The following is a 27,676-nucleotide window of genomic DNA, read 5'->3' as shown; positions in this document are numbered from 1 at the left end:
ATCTGAACGGCTCTTTCAGATGACTCAGGAAGACAATTTCAAGTTCATATCTTTTCTTTTAATACTATACACATTTTTCATCAAAGTATAACTTTCATTAATATGTGTTAGTGAAATAATGATGACCTTTCCTAAGGGTAAAGAGAGTCAGGGGAAACATGATTTATTTGAGAAATTAAGAGCCCCCAACACTTGTTTCTCTGTCGTAAGTGCATCCATTTGTGGCCAGAAGGATTTATTTATGGCCTGAATCTAAAATTTGTTGTAAGAGAGACCTGCTACAATGTTAAAGTGTGGCAATGAAAAGACTCCCCAGCAATGGAAACATGCGAATCAGGGACCAATGAAGATAAATTAAGATTAAGTTGGATGTTGATACACCTTCTTTCAATACAAAAACATGCATCATTTTCCTTGCAAGAATTCATAGGATATAATGAGAAATTCAGCCCATTTTTCTAGTGATTTTCTAGTGATGTGGAAATGTACTACTTTATGCATACAAATAGAATACAGTTTGTCCAAGGAGTTGCTGAATACTTTTTTTGTGCTACCCCAAATCCTGGAGATGGAAACAAGAAACATCATATTGAAAATGCATGCAAAGGGAACTCTCCTCAGCCACAACCACTGGGTTACACGCAACACATTTGCACAGTCAAACGGCTTGATGGAAGTTGAGCATCAGTACTGTAGATGAGACATTAACTTCCTTGACACTTAAATCCATGAGCCCATCCATCCTATAATGGAGAGGAGAGGGGTGGGAATGGGAGAGGAGGAGGCAGAAGGTGGTTTCATGCCACGAATCTACCAACTCAGAGAATGTAGATTAACATTAACATCCTACCTACCCTCTGTTGCACATCCATGGTGAGGACCAGAACATGGGGCTTGTTACATATTGTAGGGTGAAGAGAGAAAAGAGTGAGTTGGAAAGAAACAACGGAATATCTCAGATAATTCAGATCCCTTTAAAAAAAAAAAAAAAAAAAGGCAGCAAGCAACTGTTCAATTATAGCAATAAGTATGGCTGTGGAGGATGACATCTCTCCATCACACATGTAAATACTACAAGAAGCAATTATGAAGAGCTAGGAAAGCACTTTCAAACATAACAATAGTTTATTAAAGTGCATCTGGTGGTAAGTCAACAAGAGGGAGTGTCAGTATGTGTCTAGAGAAAGTCATCAAAACATACACAGGATGTGATGGAGAGGTAAATAATCTAAAATAATAATAATAATAATGCAGAGTTTCATTATTCAGCTTTTCTGTTACAGCAGCTATACTTTGCTTGCTGCCAGCTGCTGTATTCCTGTCCAGCTCGGACATACCCCTGATACTTAACTGTAAGTCTTGTAAGGCATAATTAGTCTTTACTAACTGATCAAGACACAGGGACACAAATTAGAAATCTAAGGACTCAGTGGCCATCCCACTGAGGATAGGAGGCCACTAACACCTGACAGCATGGGCTATGCTCCCACATGAAGTGCTGCATTTGTGGATATGTGTTCTATAGAACCTTTCCCCTGCTTCCCTCATATAGACGGAGGTGACAAGGTGGCACCCACCAGGTCTTCTTGAAGAAGCCTTAAATACCCAAGCACACCTGCAATAGCACCTGACTTTTCCAAATTCTCAAACAAGACAACATAGAAACAGATAGCTGTCAGGACTTGTTAAGCTATACCATAAGTGCCCATTGGACACAAAGAATCTGCGTTTTTCACATGAACAGCCTTGCAGCTTTTGTTACCCAGCTTCTCTACAGATCTAATTTCTTCCCCCGCTAGTCTTGGCCAACTGTCTTATGGCACCATTAAAAGAATAATCCTCATCACCCATGCTCACATGCCCAGAAGTTTCTTTTTGTGCCTTTGCACCTTCTCTTAGACTCTTATTCAGTTCTCAGCCATCATCTGCATGGAAAAAAATGTTTAATTTTCCTGTCCTCTCCTTCCACAGTTAGTGTTGTTCTAAAAGTTTTCAGAAGAATGTCAGCTATCTTCAATTAAACCAAAACACACCATCATGGCCACATGTTGTCACTAGAGGAGTTATCCTTGTTGATTAATGGAGATGGATGCTCTCATCTCTTCCTTCTCCTGTGTTCTGCTATTGTACGTTTTGTCAAAATCCATCTCTTTTCTGGCTTTATGGTGTCCCAGCGATACTACTTTGGCATGTTGATCATACTGCCTGGGATCTGCACCTGCATCCTTTCTGGTTTTAGAGAGACAGATGCAAGGAAAATGGTTTTCATAAAGCAATGCTTACATCTGGGTCTAGCCTGCTTAGAACAGCAGCAGCAAACATCTATCACCAGCACTTTAAAGCAAGTGTGCTGCCTCAGATGAAATGTTGAAAGATTGTCTAAAGCTCAATAAATCCACTACATGAACAGTAAATTAATCTGGTAATTAAAAGCATTTCCAGAGATGAAAGACTACAGAAAGTGTCTTCTACTGAGTTAATTTTCATTCTTTTCCACTTAGATTCAGCTTAGGGCAGCCAAAATACAGATTAAAAAGTGGACATAGAGGGGAAGATAAGTCAAGAAAGAAGTGGCCAGTAATGGGCCAGTTCTGCACTCACCATTCACAACTAATCAGTGTTTATTACTCATTTTGAAAACCAGTATATCAGCTTCAGTTCCAAAGCTATAAATCAGATTTTCACTTTAAAGATTTCTGAAAACCACAGTGTAAAAGTCTATCCTCACCATTAAAAAGGTAACTAACAGACCTATCCTGAGACACAAATGCAGCGAAGTCAAGGCAATTTTAGTTCTAGCATGAGGCAAATTTGCCAAGGTAGGCCTCAAGGCAGGAGCATAGAGCTGATCTTGTTGTGATAAGTGCCTTCATTGTACTTTTATACCATAGTAGTTCACACGTTAGTTATCATATTGACTAAAAAAAAAAGTATATAAAATTAAAAGCAGGGGGGAGAAAGAATCATTTATAGCAGAGAAGCCCTAAGGAGCAGCATCACAAATGTATTCTGGCTTAACTTGCTGGTGGTTTTCCACTGCTCCTTGCCTCTGTTAATTTATTTTCCATCCATGGGCCATCAGAGTGTATCCAGGGAGCTGCACGTGCCTAGATCTACCCCAGCAGTCCAGTAGCAGTAAAACAGTTAATAATGTGTTCTTTTTTTCCACGTTTGAGTGACCTACGATGTTTGGCAACTTTGTATTCATGATTCACAAAAAGATATCTGTCCAAGGAAAAGCTATTCCCCTTCTTCTTGCTTCATAGCACATCTTAGATTTTCTTTTATCATGATTCTTTTCCAAACAGTTTTCTGTGGGGGTGGAGAGGGTGGGAAATTCTGTCTGAACGCCTTATGTTCGCTGAGAGATCGTTAAGGCATGCCAAGATTTTACAGGGGTGAAAATATTCCAGGAAGTTGTTATTTATCAATTCCCAAGGAAATTAGCTCACAGAATACAAAAATAAGCTCTAAGTAAATGAAAGTAAACAAAGTAATAAATGCCAAGGGGCATGTCATTTTGCTTTTGTTTTCTATTTCTGCTACACTAACACAAAAACCATCATCAGTTGTTGTCCTCTGTCTCGTATGAACCCAGAACTGTGCAGGCTGCTCTGAAAACCCTCAAATCTGAGTTGTAAACATGGAGCCTAACAGCTCCCACAAATGTTTCTTGAACAGTTGGAAGCGATCACTGCTTTTCATCCTAGTGTTATTGCAGTTACACATGAACTTGGTGTTCCCTCATTTTTTATCACTTCAAATTGCACTCACAGTTTCATTATGATGCTGGAGCAGGGAGTTTCTAATAGTTCTTTTACTCAAAGCTCCTTTGAGGACTATTTTGGGTTCATCAAGGGCATGTTTCTTTCTCTATCTTAAGGTTCTGACTCAAGTTCATGGAGCAAAGAGTTTAAGCACTTAAGAAGTCCAGCACTTCACGCTTCTTGTTATTGCCTATCAAGTCAAGGCAAGGTGTCCACAAAAGAATGAATAGTACTCAACACATACCTTCACTGTAAGCGTGGCTCAGATACTCCATTTCACAGTCTGGTCTTCTTTTATCAGCAGTTTAAACTAATCCACTTGAACATCAATCGCTGTACCTGCTGGGTGTTCTTTACTGGTTCTACAGGTGTGTTCTGGGAAATGTAACACCAGAAAATATCTTGGAAAACGTTGCTAGAAATCATCCTTCTTGTTGGTAGCAGAGGGTTGAGAATGTTTTACCTTGCCCCACAGCATATCCCTACTTGGCCATCTTAGAGTCATGGTCTTACACTGGTATAAATGTTCCTGCCTGACACTGTATGCATTTTAGAGTCCTCTTGACATGGACTTGATTAATTTAGGGCAAAAACTCAGTATATTTGCCTCCCAAGAAAGTAAAAGAAAGAAAGGTCCTGGAAACTGTGGCCTGTTTTTTCAAGATGTTCTAATGGCAATCCCCATGTGGGAATTTAGCTGGCCAGAGATGTCCACGCAGACTCTTGCCACGCTGCAGGCTGTGAGATGAGTGGGCAGGCCAGTCTCGCCCCTGTGTGCAGAGAGTCCCAGCAGGGACAGCAGTCATGGTGCAGGGGACCGGTTCACCCCTTCCTGCAGGGCAGCACCCTCTGGGATGCTGCTGCTCCTGGCAGGAGTGGCACATCCAAACTGAGATGAAGCAGAAGGCAGGACTGTCACCAGTGCCTGAGGTGCTGCTGGATTAGAGGCTGAAATTTGCTGCTGCAGTACAGGAGACTGCTGCAGACAGCACCCCGCTTGCCTCCTTTTCCTGAGAGATTAAAAAGTCATCCAGTACCTGTTCCCTGTGATACACTCATGGAAACAGCTTTGTCGATTCTCAGGAGAGAGAAACAAGATCATTAGAACAAGGATTGCTCAATGGGAAAAAAATTGCATCCAGGGGAAGTGGAGCTGGAAGAGAGGATGAAACTGTCACTGCTCTATCCTTCCTGCAGAGCTTTGTCTTGTCAAGACTATAAAAAAGAAATGCCTGCTGTGGGAAAAGTGATGTAAAACAGTTACACTTCTCCATCTTGATTGCCTACCACACATGGGTGGACAGATGCGTCAAAATAATAGTGATAACATCTTGTTAATAAGGCTCATATCTCCTAAATATCCCTAAAGTGGGTGATTTATGAAGTATAGAAACAGGGAGCCAAAGAACTTTTAATTTGCTGTACTATAATGAGCTACCTGGGCTATGTGGTTAGCTATGTGATAGCAGCACTATTCAAAGGATAGTTTAAAGGTATTCAACGGCTTAGCAGAGCAACAGTAGTCATAGCCGAGCAACAGTAGTCATAGGTTTCCAGATGATACACAGAACTCAACAATTTGGATGAAACTATTTGGGGAGGAAAATACAGATGCAGTAACACCAAGCAATGCTGTGACTACATTTTCAAACAATATTGACAAATACCAAACTCTTCAAATTGCACTGGAGCCTTTTGTTTCACACACTGGAATTTTTCCCAATTTTTCCAAGAAATATTCACAGAATTTATTTCAGTTCCTCCAGGATGTTTCTTATTTATTTTTCAGGCAGCGTCAGTAAACCAGAAGAATTAATTTCTTGCACATTTTGAGCCATAAGCATCCTGTGAGGTGCCAAGTGAAAGCTATGGGTATTCAGCAACTCATAGTACAAACCCCTGTAAGTGTCACATTTTTGAGTGGCTCCTTTTGGAAACTTAAGAGTTTTTCCTTGTGGTCACTGCTGGGAACATGATAAAAAGCAAATTAATGTCAACGAATAAAAAATTACCAAGTCAGCATGAGTCCTTCCAAGACTTTGGGTTGGCTCAGCTGTAGAGTTAGAGGAGCTGGGCAGAGCCATTTGTCAGAAGTGAGAGACAGGGAGGAGGCTGTGAGCTACATGCAAAAGCTCTAGGGAGAAGAAGAATGTCAGACCAGGAGAAAAAAAATAACCTCACTGGGAGGTGGAGAAACTCAGACCACTACAGGTTTGTCATTAACTCAGAACAAGCTGTTATCTCATATCAGTCTTGTGAGCTATGTCTTTCCTTAGTTTTGTCTTGAACTCTCCTTCTCCTTTCCTAAGGATGCAAGCAGATCTGTTAGTGAGGAGATGGTTTCTCTGCCTGAATAAGTGGCCAAAATTTCTGATTACCTCCACATCCTGTGTTACCTACCTTGGGCATGAACACTGATGAAATACTGGCATGAACATCACTCAAGATGATTGTTCTTCCCTGTAACCAAATGATCTCAGATTACCCACAAGGTAATGGTGTTTTAATAAGGGGCATATTGTTTACTATAACCACCTCTTGCTTTGTTTCTCACCAGTTTTTACCAGAAAAGCCATTACTGCTACGGAGCGTGAAACTACAGGAACTTATGCAGCACCATCGCTTAGCACAGGGACTTTACACTGCACCATGCTGCAGGTCAAAGCAAGTGGTGGAGGGTATCGCAGGGGGCCCTGCAACAGCATGGGTGGCTCCACCTGAGCAAGGAGCCCTGGAGAGCGGGAGTCTATCCTTGAGCCAATGCTATGTCTCTCCAAACACGGTGAGGGAGGAGAAAATATTTTTAATCAGCTAGCAAAATTAAGGCATCATAAAGCTAGGAAGAGAAGTGTGCCCTGCACCCTTTACATGGGCATCAATATTCCTTTCCTGTTACATCCCCCTGAAAGCCAAAGCAGATTTTCTTCTGTGGTCAGCAAATGCAGCTGAGGATTCATAGGACTGTGTGGGCTCTGCACTTTCATGGGTACAAGCACATATGCACACACCTTTCATTTTTTTACATTAATACTGCATAAAACTCGCAATGCAAGGTGCTGCTGAAAAGCCATGGTGTACTCTAGTGCATACAGCATGTTCAGACATCTTTAAACACTTTTACTCCCGTTACCTTAGTAACAGCCCAAGGGAAATCCCTAAGTAATTAATCAAGCTTCTTAGCTGTTTAAGATTTCTTATGAGGGAAGCTGTTGTCTAGCTTCTTTCTCATTGCTGGCAAAAATTCTATATTTAGAAAAGAAATGGCATGTGGGCTGATTTAGGGAGCCTCCTTTGTCTGTTATATGAGGGAAGGAGAGTGAGTGCCCCATGTGTACCTTCTTAAGCCATTTATTTGGCATGCATGTACATGCTTAGTAACTGATACTGCAAGTAGTAGCTGAAGCATGAACCTCAAAGGATTTAGAGGTGCAGATGGCAGGCTGGATTTTTTCATATCTTTTCATTTTGTCAATGTCTTTTTGAAGAGACCATCCTGGTTTATCCCTCCAGTGCCATGCTCAGAAATCACTTCCAGGTTCACTACTGCATAACTGAGTCAGGAACCGCATAATGCATAACCGCAAGGAACCACTATGATCATTTAGTTTGAGTTCCTGTACAACCCATCCTATAGAGATTCACTGTTTTGTTTTCATTTGGGGTTTTTTGTGCAGAAGGCGGTCTTCTTCCTTTGTACACCAAAGAGCATAACTGCGGCTGCTAGATTGTGGAGATCATAAAGCCTGCCTTAGAGAAAGACATACCTGTTGATCCTTTCCTCTAAACACTTAATTCAGAGACACCTGGAGAAAACTCTATGGGATACGGACTGTCCTTTCTCCTTTTAGGATAGCAGCTAACATAATAATGTCAACCTTTTTCATGACATGAAACCCTAAGGATTTTCCCTTGGAGCTGTGGTTCTCTGCAGAGTGACTGCAAACCAATTTGCCTTCCTAAGTTACCTCCCAGCATCACACAGAGGAGTAGTCCATGGCCATCACAACAGTGTGACTAGGTCACGTCACTAACTTTTCAGTACAGTACTCCTTCAAGAGGTACACATACAACAATAACCACAACCAGTCCAAAATCTTCATAGAAACTTGCATCTATGCATTTTCCCTTAGCTAGTCTTTGCAGAATCTGCTGGGCAAGAGGCAGATCCCATCTGGTGACAGCCCTGGAGCTTACGGCACTAACCAGGGAAGAGGATGACTGCAAGTCAAGCCCTCGCTTATCCTGAGCAAGCTTAATGCCTTGAACTTCACCACTCAGTAGCTTTTCTCAGTGCTCTCAATCTGGTATCAACAGTGATACCAGCTAAAGAGTCTCCCCCACGTGTCATAACAACCTTTGAAAGCCATGCATTGTCTTTGTATTGAATGGGAAAATTTTTGAACTCTCAAAAATGCTCACAGGAGGAGACAACAGCAGCAGATGCCCTTCTGTGGCATATGCCATGCCAGAGGATGCTGTTTAACCTCATTCTGCTTGCTTTGCGTGCTGACAGTACCAGCCCCCACACTGACTCGCATGCTCTGCTCTTTAAGGCTCAGAGATTTGCATCTGTTTCACCAGCAGACACCATTTTATTTTTGGATTAGTCGACCCTGGAGTAGTAAAGAAATTTATGCCTGTTAAAGATAATTTCTAACATCAATGAAACTTAAAGAAATTTACTCTACTAAAGCAGTGGACATGTGAAAAACCACAGGCAAAAGCTAGTAAGCAGGAAAAAGATATGCCAGTAAAATGGAAATGTTAATTACACTTAAACATTATAGCAGGTTTCTCCTAAGTGCTTAGGGTCTCAGCTGACCTGACGGTTGGGCTGACTGCTCTCTGTCCCCCATCTATGTAGCATTTTGGCCTCCCCATGGTTCCCTCTTAAAACTCTTCCATGGCTTTCCTCTAAAAAAATACAGCTCCTTATATTAAATACTGCTGTGGTGACTCTCAGTTTTGTCCTCCTATTTTCTGAGAGATTCACTTCTGAAATACTAATGGTGAAAGCAAAACATGGCATATTTTCCTCTCCCAGGACTTTCTCTGCCTTAACACTGATATGTTGTACCTGAACCAGAACATTTCTTCTACTCTAACCAGTCTTCTTGCTGGTTATGACTTTTGTGGCATGGCAACAACTCTGTGGAAACATTGTAAGAAGGGTTGATTTTATATAATATCTCAGGATAGGGTTCATTCAATTTAATTTTATCTGTTTCTAAGTTAGGTACCTAGTCTCAGTCATCAAAGTGGAACAGAGACCTGGATGAACATGGATGATGCACCCTTTCACCCTTTGCCTGTTTCTCTTCTCTGACTAGAGGAGACATTAGTGACTGAGGCATAAAGAGCACCTATATTTCGAGTCCTTCAAGCTAGGTGAGATGAACCTCACCAGCGAACCCCAGGGCCTTTAGGAACTTTCCCTGAGACCACAAATTGCACCAGACACGACTTTCAATTATTCCACACTTGTCTTTCAAGGATTTAGTCCACTCTGTTCCACACCAGTGCAGTTACAGTAGCATAAAAATACACAATTAGTATTAATTATGATGGCAATGGTTTTGATGTTTATGTTTCATGGTCCAGCTTAAGGACAGTTTTCTCACTGTGGGAGTCATTCTTGGAGTAGACTTTTCGTCCATCAGTCTAATACAAAGCTCAGAAACCCATGAGTTTTCAGACCTGCAGTCATTTTACTGTCACCTGAAATTGGAGAAATATATATTCCTGACTGGGTTGTGTATTCCCACTGACTTCCCATGTATTCAGGGATGTATATACACATTCACAGAAGTAATAGCATGGCAATGCAGAAAACTGTCTATGATTAGCAGTACCTGTTGCTGTCTGCTAAGGGTGGTTCACCTTTGCTCATACTGGGCTGGCTGCCAGTTGTCTTGAAAATGAGTCTCCTTTGCCTTTTCCTTTCCCTTTTTCTTTTGTTTTAATCTGTGTCTCACAGAAAGTGAAAGTGCTCGCTTTTGCACTCTGCAAACAAGTACTAATGAGGTCATTAAACTTTGATGACCATCCATTAAGGTGGCACACCTTTGGACAAAGCTACATTGTGATTCTGGGGAAAGGCAGTTTTTCAGCTCCTAACGCCAGACAGGTTGTAGCCAGGCAACGCTTTGCTGGGCAGAAGCATCGCTCGATGAGGCTGATTAGGAATTCACCTGATGAGAGATTACAAGGGAAATTAAGCCTTTTGGAATGAGAGAAAGAGGAAAAAAGAAATTGAAAAAGAAAAAAGCACCAGCAGCAAAGACCTCTCTTGCAGGAGCCAGCAAGGTACAAGGGAGAAGTCAGCAGTAAATAGGAGGGAGAAATAGGGTGCTGCGCAGGCAGGGCTTTGCTCTCAACGTGAGAAAAGCCCTGGCCCACTAAGGAAACAGAAATAAAAATCCGTGTAGGTTTTATCAAGATATCCACAGCTCCTGTGTTAGCTGCATAAAGAATGATCAGAACTTTGGCAATTTTTCAGAGCTGGTGTGTCTATCTGCTTCAGTTAGCACACTGTCAGAGAGAGGTGGCTTGTACATCAGTGCTCCAGAAATCACAAACTCTTGCAAGAGAAATTGGGATGTCAGCAGGCAGGAGGCAGATGCACCCTAACGTCCTATTTCTGTGAAAGGGTCACAGGCAGACAGACAGTGTTCAACAGTCGGGCAAGGCAAGAAACAGTGCTAAACAGACTGCAGTAGTTAGGGAGTTAAGAAGTTACCTAATTAGGCACTCTGGATTTTCATTTAAAGCTCATTGGAAACAAATGATCTTTGTTCTTTTTCCTATAGGGATCAGAGGATTAGTCCCCATACATAAACCGTGCCTTTGACAAACAAAGGAAAAATCAACACATAACATGACAGGTGTCTCACCAGTAGAATATGAAAACATGGTGCATCCCAGCAGAGGCTGCTTTTGCAGGAGTGGCTAGTCATCAATCTTTGCCATCCTGCTCTCAGAAATGTGATTTATGTTGTGAGGCTTATAAGGGAGGATCACTAAACCTCTTGATTAAAATAAGAATGTTTATTTCTTTCAAGACAGAGTTCAGGGGAAAAGAGACTCTGAGCATCTCGAAATGGCTGCAGTTTTCCTCCAACCTCGCTCTTACAGACCTCGCCTATGTGCAGTTCACCCCACAGTTGTTCCACTCATCATTGATTTTCCTTTTCTCTTCTGAATGTAAATCAATAGATCTGCAGCTCGAAGTAAAATCACAGCACCTCTAATGAGGAACATGGGAGAGGCTGAGTTCCTGAATCCTAATTCAGAAAACCCCTTGAAAATATCCTTAATTTTAAGCATGTGTTAAAACATGTAGCTGCCAGTGACCACAGTGAACTGCGCACCCTTACAGAAACCACGGGGTTTTGTAGAACAGACCCAGAAGGAAGTCCTGGGGAAGCATCAGCACCAGTGCCACACAGGCAGCTCCGCTGAATGTGCATGTGCCCGGTGGTGAGACACTGCTCATACTGCAGCTGTGCAACAGTGATTCACTGGGACAGGCTCTGTGTTAAAGATTTTTCCCCTAACTAAAGACAGACATCCAAACAGGAGTTTTGAGCAAGTCAGGCTCTTTGCTGTTCCTTCTAAATCACAAGTAGGAGCTTGTGAAGCTGCTGAAAAAGCATTTGTGTGAAACACTTAGTGTATCCTCTCTGATAAAGGCTTTCCCTTGCTGTTAAGTAAGTGGAGTTCAGAGCATATCTTCTAGGTGGTGGAGGACAAGCATAGCATCCCAACACCGAAGAGCTGCTAGCTAGTGTCCCTAGTCTATGCACCACCAGTAAGTAATTGTAGCAAAATAACAGGCCTATTTAAATAATACCCACCCCTACATCCCCATGTAAGACACATAGTTAAGTAACACTCCAATCTTTTTCATTTTACAGCATTCTCACCTACAGGCTTGGAAAACCAGTCTGGCTGGAATTCCTGGTGCATCTCAATCTGTACACTGACCTAAGACATCATGCCAATGGCACCGTCCACCAGTGCAATGCATTCACATCCACATACTTGCTATGTGTGCACTGGGACATTACGAACTTTACTTGTGGAAAGAGGTGCTGCAATAAAGGTACCTTAAGGGACAAAACTATTTCCATTCTGACTCATCTGTTGAAAAACATGTTCAGAAAAACACAGAGGTCTGATTTGCACACAGCCAAGTGTGAATTGTACAGAAATCATTTTAGGAGCCTTAGAGTGTGACAGAGAGCAGAGTCAGGCAAGAAGATTGCAGTGGTCAGCACATGTGATTGCATCTTGGGAACTGTGTGCATGTGTGAGCTCCCAGCTGATGAAGAATGGCTACACTACAGGGAAGAAAGGCCACTGTAGAGGAAAGGGAAGAGCAGGTTTTGCAAGAATCAAAAATGCAGAAAATCAAAGGAGGCTCCCAAAGGTGCCTTAATAGTAGTTGAAGACAACAGTAATGAGCAAAAGAAAAAAAGAATGTGAAGAAGCAGAATATCCAGGTAAGACTCAAGTTTCTGAAATCAGTCACCACTTTTGTATTTGATGTTTTCCATATTCTTTAAATAAAATGACACGTTTGACAAAGTACTCATCAAATCTGCGACAACATCTACATTTGTTTATTTGCACATTCACTGTTTTATGACTCCAGATGTTTTCATCTCACAGATCCATACATGGGAGTCACTACTAAAGCTGCTGGTGCTGATTCCCAGCCCGTACCCTCACCTGCCCCACCAGGCACCTGGGCCAGCAGCAGCCTGTTCTGCCTTCACACAAACAGGTGTAAGAAACTGCTCCCTGTTTCCCCAGTACTATTTTCCCTTTAGACAACATCAGCCACAAGACCAAGCATCAGCTCTCAGTATTGCTACACAGATGGGGAAGGGGCTGGCTTCCAGGCCACTTCCCTTGGGCCACTTGTGACCACAGCAAATGGCACCCAACTCTTCCTAGACACCTCCTAGTTAGGAAGCAATTCAGACAGTTAAACATTAGCAGCCAGTGACACTGTAGATACTGGTTTTGGTCTGAGACATTCAAATGGCAAATACAACAAGGAATCTACAGAAGATATGGGCTCTTTTGGAGACGGAGAAGATAGGTTATGACACTAAAATAGCATTATATGCCCACATTAGGCTGTTTCTTAGTGTCAAGAAACTGTCTTTGCCCCTCTTTTAGAAGGAGGAATTAGTTTGTTGTAAATTTATCTGACAGGATTTTGTATGGATTCTGCAGCAAAAGCCCAGATTTAGCAAAGATGTCACAGAATTTCTGTGCTGTATTCACTGAAAATGTTGATTAAAGGAAAAACAGAGGAGTAAGAGAGAACTCCTTGGAGAAAATCGAAGTTTTTCAGCAGCCTGTATTTTGTTTATCCTGATATTAACTGCCATGTATTTAATACTGCCCACATTCTAGGTTTGCAGAGTGCTACTGATTTTCTCCTTGATGAGATACAATTACATCTAAATTGTCTGGTGGAAAGACGTGAGTTTGTGCAGCTGGGCTTGAGAGCACGTGCAGACACGAGAGGCAGTTTGACACCATGGAATAAGATAGATGCATCATCTAAGTGATCAAAAGTAAAATAGCTCATCATGGTTCTACTTGAATTGCTAGCTCTAAACTCAGGAGGTAATAATCCCATTGAGATGCATGAGATTGTTCACTTCCCAAAGCTATGGCTTCTGCAAATTCGGCAAGATATTACTGTATTGGTTTCACTCAATTTCCACATAATGCACAGGGAGGGAGTTGGAGCACAGTTCCATGGCAATGGGAGAGTCATCAGAAGCTCCTCTATGTGAAACAAGAACTTAATAGATGTGTCCCATTGTCTGTCCTGGCCGTCACAAGATGTACCATGTCCTGCCTGCCTCCGACCCGCAGAGGCCCTGGGGTCATTCTCCACCTCCATGGGTAAAATCTGCCCTTGAGCACAGCTTGGCCCAGACTTGCACAGCATCACTTTGGGGCATAGCAAGGGGCTTCCGCAGGGGTAAGGCTGCCCATCACCATGATGGGTTGAGGCTCTAGGAAAACCCTTTCTAGCGATTTTCTGAAGCTTTTTGCCACAGCCAGGTTTCCTGGGTTCTAGCCCTCCCAAGGACATTTCCTGGGTCCTTATAGGCAGCAGACAGATGAAACCTCATCAAACAGCAACAACGTGCATATTAACTCCATCCTGAAGCCTTGAAAGGACCTGCTGGGTGTAGACCCTGTGGCAGTGCTGCTGCCTCGCTTCACCAGCACTCTCCACCAGCTGAAAATACAGCTGCAGCTAAATCCAAGGTCACTGCTGCGGTCCTCCGGATGGGTTTGTCATGACTCTTTGTTGTTGCTGCTGCTGTTGGCAATTCATTTCCTCCCCCAAAAGGTGACCACAAGACATAAATTTACTGTACCTGTTAATTCACTGCCACTATGAGGGCAAGCATCCTTCTTCATCTCCACACCCACACGTCCCAGTTGTGGTCCATCTGTGTGACTGATCTTCTTCTGCCACAGCCCTAGTATCTGCTCTTCCTACTATAGTATTTCTTACTTTTTTCTACAAAGAAGAAATTGTCTTCCTGACACATTCAGGAAGAGAACTTTCTCGTGTCTGCCACCTCCCCAGCTTTTACTCTCCCCACAAAGTAAATACACTTCACACTCCCCCAGAAGGGCACAATAGCTGTTGAGGAAACGAGTTCTTTTTCCTTAGGTTTGGCAGTCAGATACTATAAGTACTCGCATCTGTTTTTTCCCCGGTGAGAAAACAACTACAAAGTGGCTAAAGCTGCTGTGACAGCTAGCCACAGCTCATGGCTTACCCACATCTCCATTTCTAATTGGATGGGGTTTTCTCAATGAGGTTACCAAAAAAAAACCCCACAAAGAAGCCACAACCAAAAAAGCCTGCAGAAAGAAGAGGAAGTGTTCATGATTTAAGGTTGGGGGTTTTTTTTAGTCTCTTTATTTGTGCCTGTTTCTCTGCTTCTGGTGACAGGCTGGAGCCATCTACAGTCACAGTGACGGAGAGGGCAGCACACAGCATCACCACCGTGCTCCTGGTATGTAAGCAGAAGCAGTGGCTGAGCAGGGTGGAGGCTGCAGAAGGAGCTACAGCTGCCTTCTTTCCCCCTACATACCTGACCCTGCGCGTGGAAATGCAGGCCTACAGCAGGGCAGGTCATCAGACTTCCCTAGGGAAACCCTAAGGTAACTGTGACAGGTGTGCTCTGGTCTCACCCTCGCTTCAGTCCTACCAAATAACCTTGGTTATGTCCAGCCTCTTCCTCTCCTCACACCTATCTCACCCGTTTGGCCTGCAGGCTCGGCCCAGAGCAGCTGTGCTACAGCCTGTGTCATTGCTGTGGTGCAAATCATTAATACTTGCAGAAGCAAGAAATCTCCAGGGATTTCTGTTTCTTTGCTCGTGTCCCTGACACCTGTAAAATTTGGAGGAGGTTCAGGTTCTTGCCAGGGTGTTTGGGAGCACAGAGATGCTGAAAGATCATATCCTCCACTCCATTCTGAAAGGCTGTGGCTGATGGAATTAGCTTTTAATGACAGGCAATTGCATTTAAAACAGGAAAGAGGGAAGCGTTGTTTTCCCCTGCAACACTAAGAGCTGCTGTTGGGCTCATGCTAATATTTTACAACCTGTTTCATCAGCTGCACCCTGGTCTGAGAGCAAGGGAGCCATCCTGTGCTGTGCCTGTGGGGCCGGGACATGGAATATGACCTTTATGGACCAGCTGACTTTGCCTTTTCAAAAAGGAAACCATAGGCCTGCTCTAACACTTCTAATTAACTTTTTGTGCTCAGAATTTTTCAACGGACTTTGAAGGATATAGGCCAGTTTACACAAGTGGTAAATTTGGTCCTAAGAACATAAACAGTTATCTCAAAACTGTCAGTCTTCAGTATTTTCTCTGGACATGCCCTCAACAGTGAACCAGACAACATCAGAAATGATCTCAGCCTTCTGAATGTCAGTGTGGGTGATGAATTAATTATCAGGAATTGTATGAGCTTTTGTTAAGCATAAAAGATTATTTACAGCAAGCTATTTTAAGTTTGAGCTGTAATGGGAACAGGCTGACTCACCTGCACTGCCTCTTATAAAATCAATCCAAGTATCTAACATGGTCATCACCTTTGTAGATGTTTTATGTGGAGGAGGAATACTTTTTAAAACTTGGCAACAGCAGTTATGAGCTGTGAATATGATCCTTCTAGGAGTGTTTGTGTACTGAATTTATCCAGGTGGTTTTAAACTTGGATAACATCTTCAGCACCTACATGTGCGTGTTATGCCTGTCTTTATCCAGTAATGCAGCTGCACTTCTCATCCTGGTCTTCAGGTCACGATAAGTCTGCACAACCAAGTTAATAAATGTAAGTGGAGTTACAATAAAGCAATATTCACATGATGATTCACAATTTAGGGTATCTACTCACTTACTTTGACAGTGCCATTTTCAAAGACTAGTCAAATGAAAGCTATTGCTTCTGAAGAATAAGAGAGATGATTTTGCAACATTGTTTGATGGTTTTGATATTGCTATTTCCGGAAAACAACAGAGGACATTTAGTCAAGGTGTAGCTTTAGCCAGTCCCTGCCTTCTGTAAATCCTGAGCACTGAACTCAGCCCACTGCAGCCACAGGCCAGGCAGCAGCACACAGCGAAGCTCACCACGTTTCTGTATTTCCTGCTTTAAGTATGCTCAGTCGTACACATCTGGTCTGTCCTGTGAGAGAATCCATATGAGTCATCACAGCAATGAGCTGCAATGAAAAGAGACTGGCCTTTATTGTAGATGGTAATTCTACTTAGAGGAGAGAGATACAAGAGCCCTTCATGGTCCCATATTTCAAAGGGAATCTCTAAACAGGAGAAGAAGGAATCTTACAGACACACTGAGCAACTATTTTTTTTTTTTCTAAATTACCTAGCAGCGTAAGTATTGGCAGCCAGAAATATATTAAATTACTCTGTGTTCCCCAATTCTTTCTGTTATTAATCCCATACAAATGAAACATATGTACATAATCCTGCAAACATCTCATTTAATTCAAAACAGTATCTGTTTCCTTTTAAGGCAAAGTGAAATATGTGCTAAAGATGCAGGACTAATTTCTTCTGTTGGAAAATGTCCTTTTCCCCAGGCATGCAAGCATTTTAGTTGATAATTTTTTTTCCTGCTTCAGTATGGCATTCTTGCTCAAGTCTAACTTTCCTTCTTTGCGTAAAAAGCATTATACACAATGCAAACAGATGACAATTTTGCCTTTCAACTAGTTTTCCTATCAACCATTTAAAAACACAGTTTCTTTTAATGACCATCTCTGTCACCCAGGAGCATGGTTCACCAGAACAGTGCTAGGCAGTCATTTCCTGAGAGTCATTTCTGTCTGTGTGAGAGTGCTCACCCTGATTCTGACATGCAGCCATAGAAGCCCAGACATGTACACATTTTTTTTGTTATCAGGTCCATCTGAATAACGTTGCAAGAAAGATGCTGAGCATCAGGAGTATTGCAGTCATGAGAAAGAATGACATCCCCAGTCCTCAGCGGGATTCAGCTGCAGGGCCTCTGCATTAGAGAAAAGGGAAGTGTAGCTACAGCAGTGTTTCTCATTAAAGCCATGGCCCTGAGAACAGCTATTTAACGTAATTTATTTTGGAGAGCAAAGAGATCAATAACTCAGAAACATCTATTTGCTGTCTTTCAAATCTCCCCTCCAGTCTGGGAACATACTTATTAACCTGAAGCTATTTAAACAAAAACCAAACCAAAACAAAGTCTACAAAGTTCTACCCAACTTTATTTTCAGGAATCGAGAGGCATCTGTCAAGGGAAACGACATCTGTTTTGAGCTAAGGAAAGGCATGTGCTATGCATGAGTGGAGCTTGTCAGCAGCACGTGACTGAAATGCTCTGGTTTGGTTATCGACGCACATGTTGGTGCATGCACACACAATGCTGGCAACCAGAGTGCTCATAATGGAGAGGAGAACATATAAATATTCTTCCTTTATGTTTCACAAACCACTCAGGCAAAAGAAAAAGAGCTTCATAAGAGAAAAGAAAGCAGAGTAAGATAGGAAGAAATTGCCAACAGAACAGAGTTAATAGCACAAGTTGTCCTTTCTTCTCCTCTGACAGTGTTGTCTTCTGTTATTTGCAGACAGGAATCAGAGCAAGTGTAAAACATCAAGTAAGATTACTATACGCTGCGCCTGATGGTGTGAATTACACCTAACCTCTGGGCTGTCTCAGTTTTCCTAGTACAAACCAGATCTTCACTCTTCCTATTTTAAAGGTATCACTGGGCCATTTACAAAAACATGAGCACTACATGTTCTCATCTGCTACAGCCCCTCTTCTGTTACTTACAATAAAGTTTATGTATCCAGGACATCTGCTCTTTTAGCAATTGGTATTTGTAGGGATAAATGCAGCAAAATGGTGTTTGAGAGAGAGATTTCACATTATTCCCAAGTGTGCAATTTCTTCTTTGAATGCTGGAAACTGCACATAAGCAGCTACTGTTAGAAAAGCCACAAGCACAAAAGGATGAGAAAGGGCAGAGTAGAGGTAATTAAAGTTCATTCCTTGTTGCTTTACAATGACAGACAATGAGAAATCAAAGCAGATACCACCGGCAACTGGAGTCACCGTGGACGAGGTAGATTCCTTATAGACACTGTGCCTGGGATGGACATCATCTCTACGGATAAGTGAGGGTAAACCTTGATGTAGTAGCTGAAGATGATTTTGGTCTTCAGCCTTCTGGTGATTCATCAGCCTCTACCCATCTGCTCCTCTCATGGCAGGGCTGGCAGAGGTCCACACACACTAGGGTCTCAGGCAAAAATCCAGTATTAGACTGAAGCAGCTCCATCAGTGTCTTGAGCTCAGACACAGGATCCCGTGGCCAAAGACTTCCTTTCACCAACTCCAGGACGATGATAATCTCTGGCAGAGGGGCAGAGCAGGCAGCTGGCAAAGACTTTTTCTTAAACAGCCACTGCAAGATTTCCCACAGACGGTGGGTCAACACCCAAACACACTCCCCCCAGCTCAAGCCCTGGTCTGCCTGCCCTGATTGAAGGGAATGGCTTCTTACCCCCAGTGTCTGAAGTCCATAGGCCATTCCTGAAAAAGCACAGAATATTTGTTGCTGCACTATAAATGTAACCTGAAAAGCTGAAATGCAATTCTGTCACGTTGAGCTAGGTCTCAAAAACACCAGGTCCAGTCCAAAGCCTGTGAAATAATAATAACAAAGAGAGTCTTATAGGCTTTCACTAGGTCTAGAATTCATTGCAGGTTGTTATATATGGGATCAAGCTATTGAAAAAGGAAGGGTAACTTCCCTGCAAGAACAGTTTTGTCCTGATCATCTGATTTCCTGGACCTTTTCAACCAGTTCAGTCAGACATTTTGCAAAAGTTGTGAGGCAAAAGGTTTCCTCCCCACAGCTTTGACCATTCCATGCCCACAGACAAACCCCTTGGAGCCCCCAGGCACCCCACACAGATCCCCAGCTCTGTCAGGTGTCTGGCTGATACTGAATTGGTGGCTGCAGAGCCTCCTCAGAGTCTCTGTGTTTTGATCAAAAATGGTTTTGATTTGCCCAGTTGCTAAAATAAATATTTCCTCTCACCTCCCCAATATCCACTAAAATGGAAATTGGACTGAAGCCTAGTATTATGTATAATCTACAAAAGGAAAAGCAGGCTTCTGAAATTATTATACTTCCTCATTTTGAAGTGTTATGCCTTATTTCACACCACAATCAAGTGTACGCTGCTGCTTCAAATTTCAAGAGTAGGTTGAACAACTTAAATACACTTGCAATCTGTATTAAGTAGGAGGAGAAAAAAAGAGTAGATTGTATATTTATTTGTCTTTTTTGCTTTCAGCTTATTGCTGGTGCAGGGAGACTGACTTCAGCATCTAACGTGACTTTTTGCTAATAGAGTTGTTATTTTACTTCAGCTGTTCTCAGTACTTGGGCTATATTTGTGATGAATTTAATGGAAAAAGCTAGGTATGTAGATGTGTGTGCACACATGTGCATACGTACATGTTTGTATGCAACCTGTACCCCACCTAAGCAAAGGAAGAAAAATGGCTTGGGTTTTTTGGGTTTTTTTGGTTTTTTTTTCTGTGAGGCTGCAGTAATTAGAGCTATTGCAATTACAAACAAAACAGAGGATGCAGGCCTTTCACGGGTCAGACACATCTCTGTGGCTGTCGTATGAGCGCAAAAACAGCAGCCTCTGGAAAACAATAGGCTTCTCAGCTATGTACAAGGCTGTTTTGTGTCAGGCCAGTGCACAGCGTGCTCTGCACAACAGGCAACCAACAGCTTCTTCTTCCCACAGATTTGGACTTTGTCTAGTATCCTGATTGGCACCTTAAGGCATTTTCCTATTAAATAATGTTGTTGATGAGCACAGGTTCCCTGCAAGATGAGCACTGTTAGGGATATTATTCAAGGGTAGAAGGAGAGGCACAATTGTGCAGTGGCTTAACCCTCTCTGCTGCTCACTTTTACTCCTTCTCCCCTTCCCTAGTTCCAGCATGAACCCCAGTGGGACCTGGTCAGCCCAAGACTGTGCCCCACACCCCAAGGACTAATTAAAAAAAAAAAAGGCATAGTCACAAGATGTAATGGTTCTGCTAGGCTTTTTGGTACAACAGAGCACACTGCCATCAGAGCTGTTCCTTGGGGTGCAAATGTAAGGAGGAAGAAATGCACCTCTTTTTACAATCAGGTTGTAAAAACCCACCTGGGGGGTGTGAGCCTGTATACAGGAACTGTGAGTGCGAGTGTGTTTGTAAAGGTGGGGAATGTCTTGCCCAGATCTCCTCACAGCAGCCACTGCAGGGCTGCCACACAGCCCAGAGCAGTCCAGATCCCACTGACCAGAGCTGCCAGCTGGTCCCTGCAGTCCTACCCCACCTTGGCAGAAGAAAAGCAAAGAGAAGCTAAGGGAGACAGGCTCATCATGCACCACTGTCTGACTGGTAAGTCCAGTACCAGCCTCGCTCAGGTAGATCTGTTTCCCCACTGTGAAATGTAGGCAGAGGGATATGTGCAAAGCAGTGTGAAATACACATGGGAGGAAAGACTTGCTGCCACTCTCAGTGCCATGCATGCAGCACAAATGTACGAACAGCACAGACGTGCCTGTCAGATGCATAATTTTCTTGGAGTCGTGAGGAGGTATTACGTATATAAACTACAGTGTGCAGGGCTATACCTACCCCAGAGGTGTAACTTTCCCAGTGGCTGATTTGTGTGAGGTAGTTTGGTTTTTTTTCTGAAAGTCCAGCTCCAGCTTTCTAGTTGAATTTCTGGTTTCACTTCTTTTGAAAGTACAAATTCTGTTTTGGTTGGAAGGTAGCTTTACCGGCAGTGTGAATGATGGCAAGGGGAAAAAAGACAACTTGGTACCGCTAGTTTGAGATGTGACTAGGAGCAGGACCTCCCTGTTGGGTGATGCTTCTGGGAAAGATTGGGTGACCAGTCTGCCCCCTTCCCTGGGGCTGCTCATTCACACCGTAAGTAAATCCACACCTGTCTCAGGAAGCAGTCCGGAGACTGTTTTTTTTCCATCTCCCAGCTCCCAAAGGGGACATCTTCGCAGGCAAAGTCAATTCAAACCTAGGGATGAGCAGGGTGGATGCACAGGGTGATGGGGCTAAGAGAACCTGCCTGCAGGTGAAAGACCCAGCTGACTCTCTGGAGGAGTACAAGGTCCAACAAAAAGGAGGAGCTCTGCTCCAGCTGGGGATGCCAGACCCACAGCTGTCACAGCATCATTAAGTTGTTGAGTTCTGCGCGCGTGTGCGCATGCACACACACACACACACACACACAAAGACACACAAACTCTCGCTCCCCTTCACTCCAATTTATTTTAGGGAAGCAAAGACTAAGAAAGCTTATAGGTATTTATATTATATTTTTATAATACATATTATAGTAATAATCTATTAATAGAGACGTCATTTGAGTGCTGATTTCCTTCAAATCTGTTTATCCACTACTAGCATTCAGTAAAGAGAAATGCTTATAATATTTAAAAGGGACAGCTGTTATTTTATTGTACTGGAGGGAAAGTTTGTTATATGTCATTAACTGCTTGTCTTGGTTATGTGTTTTGAGGTAGTATGTGGTGTGTAAGGCAATATACCTGAATCTCTGGGAGACTAGCAACAACTAAAGACTTGGCAACACTCTCAAAAACTCTCGGTTTAGGTAGTAAGAGTAGTCAAACAAGCCAACAAAACTAATGAAAATCAAATATGAAGTTTGAGCTTAATTTGAACATGTTTTTTCACCTTTCTTTACCACAAACATAGTGTCTGTCCCAGTCCAGTGCCCGGGATTTAAGAAGGCTGCTAGCAAACTAAAAAAGTTTCAGGGAAGAGCTACAAAAGTGATTCCTGGACGTGTGCCAGAAAGGTTAAATTAAACTCAGTCTATTTAGTTTATCAAAGAAAACCTTTGCAGGTGATTTGAGCAGCGGCATACTTACAAGGAATGGGAGAGGACTAAGAAGGATGGACCCCACTTTCCCCAGCCCTGCCTGCCCCACAGGAGTTTACACACACCCAGAAGGATACTGGGCCATCCCACACACCTCTGGCCACAGGCAGCTGTTTTCTGCAGAAAAGCTGTGGGACAGAGGATCAGCAGCGACTGCGAACCCAGGCACTAATGTAGCAAAATCCAGCAGCTAGAGTTTGAAGACAGAAAATGTCAGACCATGCATAAAGTAAGTTTTCCAACATGAGCAGCAACAAGCTACTGGGGCAGCATAATTCTTACAGTTGCGTAGGGTTTTCTGTCCCTTTATTACCATAAATCAGGCTTGTGTTTCTTCCATTAAAGGTACAAGCATAATCATAAATTATGGTTTAGACAAAATAGTGATCGAATGAACATTTTCAGCCTCTGTCAAGCAGAAAGTCAGCGTAGAGGGTTGTTCTGGTCTGTACAGCCTGTGAGTCTAAGGCATTTCTTCATAACAGCATAGGCGGGTGCAGCCAGGACAACACACAGCATATGACCAAAAAGAAATAATTTATTCTCTGTGATACAGGATGAATAGATTTTCACACCATTCAGATCCTTTTTTTTTTTTTTTAACCATCCACCATATGCCAGGAACTGGAGAGGAGTGTGGAGAGTGAGCCTGCATCTGCTTCCTCCTTCATGCTGTGCATGCTTTTTATAAAAGTCCTTCCCTGGAAAGCAGCAGAAGGCACCGCCAATAGCACTTCCCAGGGTCTGGGTGAATACTCATGCAGGGGATGCACAATGGTGGGAGTCAGTGCAAAAACGCAAGAAAGAGATGCAAGACCATGGCACAGATGATGTGTAAGTGCATCCCAGCATAGCCAGGAGAGGGAAAGTTGACAAAGATGAATGTCTTCAAAAATGAGAAGAAGATGTTCCTCTTGCTAATCCTCCTGTGTGGGAATAAATATGTACAAGTCTTCACAGTGAGTTAGTTGGTTCTGGATCCAGACAATCCACCTTTCTCTCACTGCTCACAAGCACATTGTAAGAAAAGTAAAGCGAGTTGTGGCAAAGGTCAGCTTTTATTACAGCACTGTTTACTGCGCTGGCTATATTAAAATTGTAGTCTCATAAACAACACTCACAGCTACCACCTTTTTCTTGGCTGGAGTATTTATCCAGCTTTACCCAGATCTCTGCTTAGGGTCAACTGGAAGCCATCGAACTATTAGACTGCACTGTTTATTCAGCTTTTAGTTTCTTCAGCTTTTATCTCATGTCATTGGAGCTTATGTCCAGCAGTTTTTGTAGGGTGCTTGCAGTCAACACATCTGTATGTGTCATAGTTGTTTTGAGTAATGATGGTGCATTGCCGTGCTTATAAAAATTAGCTTGCTTGCAAAACTGCTTCAAATTTTACTGTCAAAGTACCTGGCAACTTGCTGGGGTTTTTTGTGAAACAATGACGGTATTAGTACAGCATCAGCCAAAGGAGGTGTATCATTCATAGCATTCACACTTAGCTCAGGTGACTAATTATAAATGATAAATTCTCCAAAATCAATTTGTCACAGACTTACGAGCACCTTGTCTCAGAGCTACAGCCCATTTCCCCTGGCACTTGCACAACATTAGAGAATGGGAAACTCATCACCCAATAACTCTGCAATTACTCTTCAACCAGATCTAGAATTACTACTTAAGTGCATTACTGTTACTATACAATAGATAGGATTAGGTCATCAAGTTTGCTTTCTGTGTCTGGCGTTGCACATATGACAGGGTTCATTTTCTAAACAAAAGACTGTCAGTGTTACTTTTGCTTTAACACATGCAAAGCCAACTGTATAAACATAGAAGTATTTCTGTACCACCTAGCTGCTCTGTGGTGCTCTGAAGCAGAGGGGAGACAGTCCTCTCTCTCAGCTCCCAAATTGCATCCAGCAAGGCAGCAATTCATGCTGGAAAGCCTAGCCCAACTTGTCATTTGTCAGTCCAGAGAGTATTTGAGGGGAGTATTTCGTGTCATAATTTGTTCAGCTAAGTTTTTGGGCACCAAGACAGCCAGATGGTTAATTCCACTATTTATTTTTTTTAAAAAAAGGAGGAGCAGGGGGGAGGGAAGTCCCTTGGCACAGGGTTCTGGCGCAGCAGGCCGAGCCCTAGCGCAGCAGTTGGGATTGTTGACCCAGTGAATGTGCCCAAAGATCCTTTTCAGCCACACAAAACCGTTCAGTTTTGCCATTAGCATATCAGAGGTGGAGCGGTGGTGGGAAATGGCACAGGCAACAAAGCCAGGAGCTCGGTAGCTTTGTGTGACCGCAGCTTAGGGAGGCAGGAAAAAAAAGATAATTGGCCATTTGCTGCACAGTGACAGACAGATGTTGACATTTTTCTCCCTTGGCTGATCAAACCCCACCCTCATCGCCAGGTCCGGAGGAATGCTGCCGTCTGCCCCATTCAGATAGGGGGCTTTCTGCCCACTGTCCCGAGTGACAGGACCGGCATTTGCATACAAACAGGTATAACTTGCACAGAGAAAATGGAGAGTGTGAGAGAGATTGCCTCTGACTTGGTTTTTTCCTTTTTTTTTTTTTTTGTCACACTCTAAATCGGATCTCAAATAAGGTTTTAATTCTGATTAAAAAGGGCAGGCCACGTACATCAGTTAAATGCTGCACCCTAGATCACCTTTGCCCCATGGAAAATCCATGGGAAGAGGCCAACTTGCCTCAGACAGCCCTCCTTCGCTTCCTTGCCAGAAAGAGAAGTTTAGGGGCCCCACAGACTGCACAAAGAGTTCCCACTCCCACACACTGTGGAAATCCCAGAGGGAAAAGTTCTTGAGCTGCGTCAAGCCGGGGTCTGTAAATGTACCCTGCTGCTTTCGGCTCTGCTCTCCTTCCCGCTCAGAGCATCATTGATGCAGCTTCCTCCAGACTGGCCGCACACAACACGGGGACAAGGAGGAAGCGAGATCTGAACTGGCAACATATTTCTTGGCGCAGCATTAAAGTCAGCCAGCATACTCTAAGGACAACTCTGCATCATTTCCATTTGTCATCCAACTCACAGATCAATCCCTGGAGGCAGAGCAACTGCCAGGTCGTGGCATGTTAGACTTTTCCTAGAGCCAACCAATATTATTTTTTCTGACATCTTAGTTGCACTGAATATCTTATCTATCATTTTTCTGTATGAAGAAAGGCTGGACACCTCCATGGCTGTTTTTCTGCACACCTTTCTCTATGCAATAGCCCTTGCTTCTGTAGCAACACTGGGACAACGCACAAGGACAGTGTGTGCAGTCATGAACTCTGGCTAGGAAATCTCTGTGTATGCCTGGTAGTGTCGCACAGACAAACCTGGCTGGTCAGAGATTAAGGCCAAGCCTTGTCTGGCTCCAAATTATGCAATCCAGGCAAGGAAGACTGCAGGGCAGATACCAGCATCAATAGCAAAGGGTGACCAGGCAGTGTATACTACTGACATGGAGCTATTTCCCGTACAGTCATCACGCTTCTGCTCTCATTGATCAAATGAACTTCCAACAATCTGGGCTCTCACCCAGCTTTTGCCTATTTCCAGTGACAAATCATGATTTCATAAGGTTTTGGTTCTGCTTTAAAAGGCCATCGTGAAGCCAGTACCTAATGTATCTGTTTAGAAAACACTTATGAGGGTAATGAACCTATTAAATGCTATCTAGATGCAGCCTGGACCAGAGAAAGTGAAGTCCATATTTGAAGTCCACAGCTGAGCTTGGATTATAGAGTTTAGTGTTGTCAGATTTAGCTTCTTATGAGATCAAGGGCCTTGTGCTCAGCCTGATTGCTGTGGAGGGGATGCAGTCTCACTCCTGCTGGCCATGTTTCCTTAGGGGTACAGAAAATCTCAGCTTGCAGAAAGGGTCTTTGCACCACTCTATATTTCAAAGTCAATTGACTTACCCAGCCTGGACAAAGAAACCACAGAGAGCTAAAGCTCTGCTAACTCATGCCTCAGGCCAAGCTGAGCCACTTCAGAGGCGAAAAGGCTTAAGTGGCCCCAAACACCCAGGGGTGGGGGGGATCAGGCCTGTCAGCACACAGTTCAGCTCCTAGCTCAGCAGGTACTGGCATCTTGGGAGGGTCTTGAGATTCAGGGTTAGAGTCTAAGCCCACATTTAGCTTCAAAGATTTATGCGTGGTTGTTAAGTCCTTCATTTGTTTACAGACATAATGCAGTAAGTGAATATAAAACTAGATTTAATATGTTGGATAAATTATTTATTGCCAGTTCATTGTAGATTCATGTAGTTCCTAGTAATAAGCCCAATCAAAGCGCAGTGGATATGAAGAGTCATCATTCTTCTGCCTTGTCCCAAGGGGAAGCCACAACCACAACTGCCATTCACCATGGAGCATAGATCTTACATGCACAGTATTTCTTTACACATACATCTACAATCACAGCTGGGAAATGAGCTTTTATTTGCTTCAGATGCACAGGGTCCTTAGAGAAGTTTATTCTGCTTTATGCTTAGTTCTCTCACTTCTCGCTAGGGCTCTGCAATGCAAATATTTCCCCATGAAGGCATTACCGTGTTTTAGTTCTTTCTACACCAGAATACATGCTCTATGGCAGGGGTCCTCAAACTACGGCCGCCCAGGGTACTCAATTTGCCCCTCCCCGGTATTTACAGACCCCCCCGCCCCCCCCACCGGGGACTGGGGGGGAACCAAGCAGCTGCAGATGACAGCCTGCCACTTCATCCACGCGCTGGCCCCCTGGTTAAAAAGTTTGAGGACCCCTACTCTTTAGCCAAAAGGGCCCCTTCTCAGCTCATTCAAACCCTGGGTTGGCTCAGATTTACAACTTACCTCATATAAATAGCAAAAATATGTCTTGCTCTGCCCTGCAGCACCAGGGTTATTAGATTCTCAGACAGAGTCACCCGTTACAAGTGGCTTCATAGTAGTTACAGGGGTCCAAATTGGTCTTGCAAAATTTTGACTGGAAGGAAAGGCTTGGGAAGGAAAGAGCAGTCTGACTCAAACCCCACAAAGAGATCGGTAGGCTCAGAAAGGAGTGGGAAGTTTGAAAGGTAACCTGACATCCAGGGCGCACTGTACCTAAATCAGAACACTTTTCAGCTGTGATGGAGTCTGTTATAAACAGGAAACACTATCCCCCTCCCCATTGCCAGCCCGGTAGAGGTACTTGAAGGGAACACTTACATTTTCCATTTAAACTCATAATCTTAAGAGTTCAGTCAGGTTGTGTTCTGTGTTGGGATGGGAATATTTGTACTTACACAGCTTATCGATCTGGTCTTAAGTTATTGCACTTAGAAAAATAATGAAAACAGGCTTTGAAAAAA

At 43.2% G+C, this 27,676-nt stretch overlaps 1 long non-coding RNA gene across 3 annotated transcripts in view; it reads right to left on the bottom strand.

The window, feature by feature from the left end:
• Positions 1-26,953, bottom strand: part of LOC308059481 — a 199,387-nt gene extending 172,434 nt beyond the window's left edge. For all 3 annotated transcript variants that reach the window (XR_013926265.1, XR_013926266.1, XR_013926267.1), the window contains exon 1: positions 14,183-26,953. This is a non-coding gene — a long non-coding RNA (uncharacterized lncRNA). The remainder of the gene's footprint in view (positions 1-14,182) is intronic.
• Between the last annotated feature and the right edge of the window lie 723 nt (positions 26,954-27,676).

The sequence above is a fragment of the Falco punctatus genome, assembly GCF_963210335.1.
Source record: "Falco punctatus genome assembly, chromosome: 2".
Lineage (NCBI taxonomy): Eukaryota > Metazoa > Chordata > Aves > Falconiformes > Falconidae > Falco > Falco punctatus.
The sequence above is the reverse complement of the archived record's forward strand: the minus strand, read 5'-3'. Positions and strand labels throughout refer to the sequence as shown.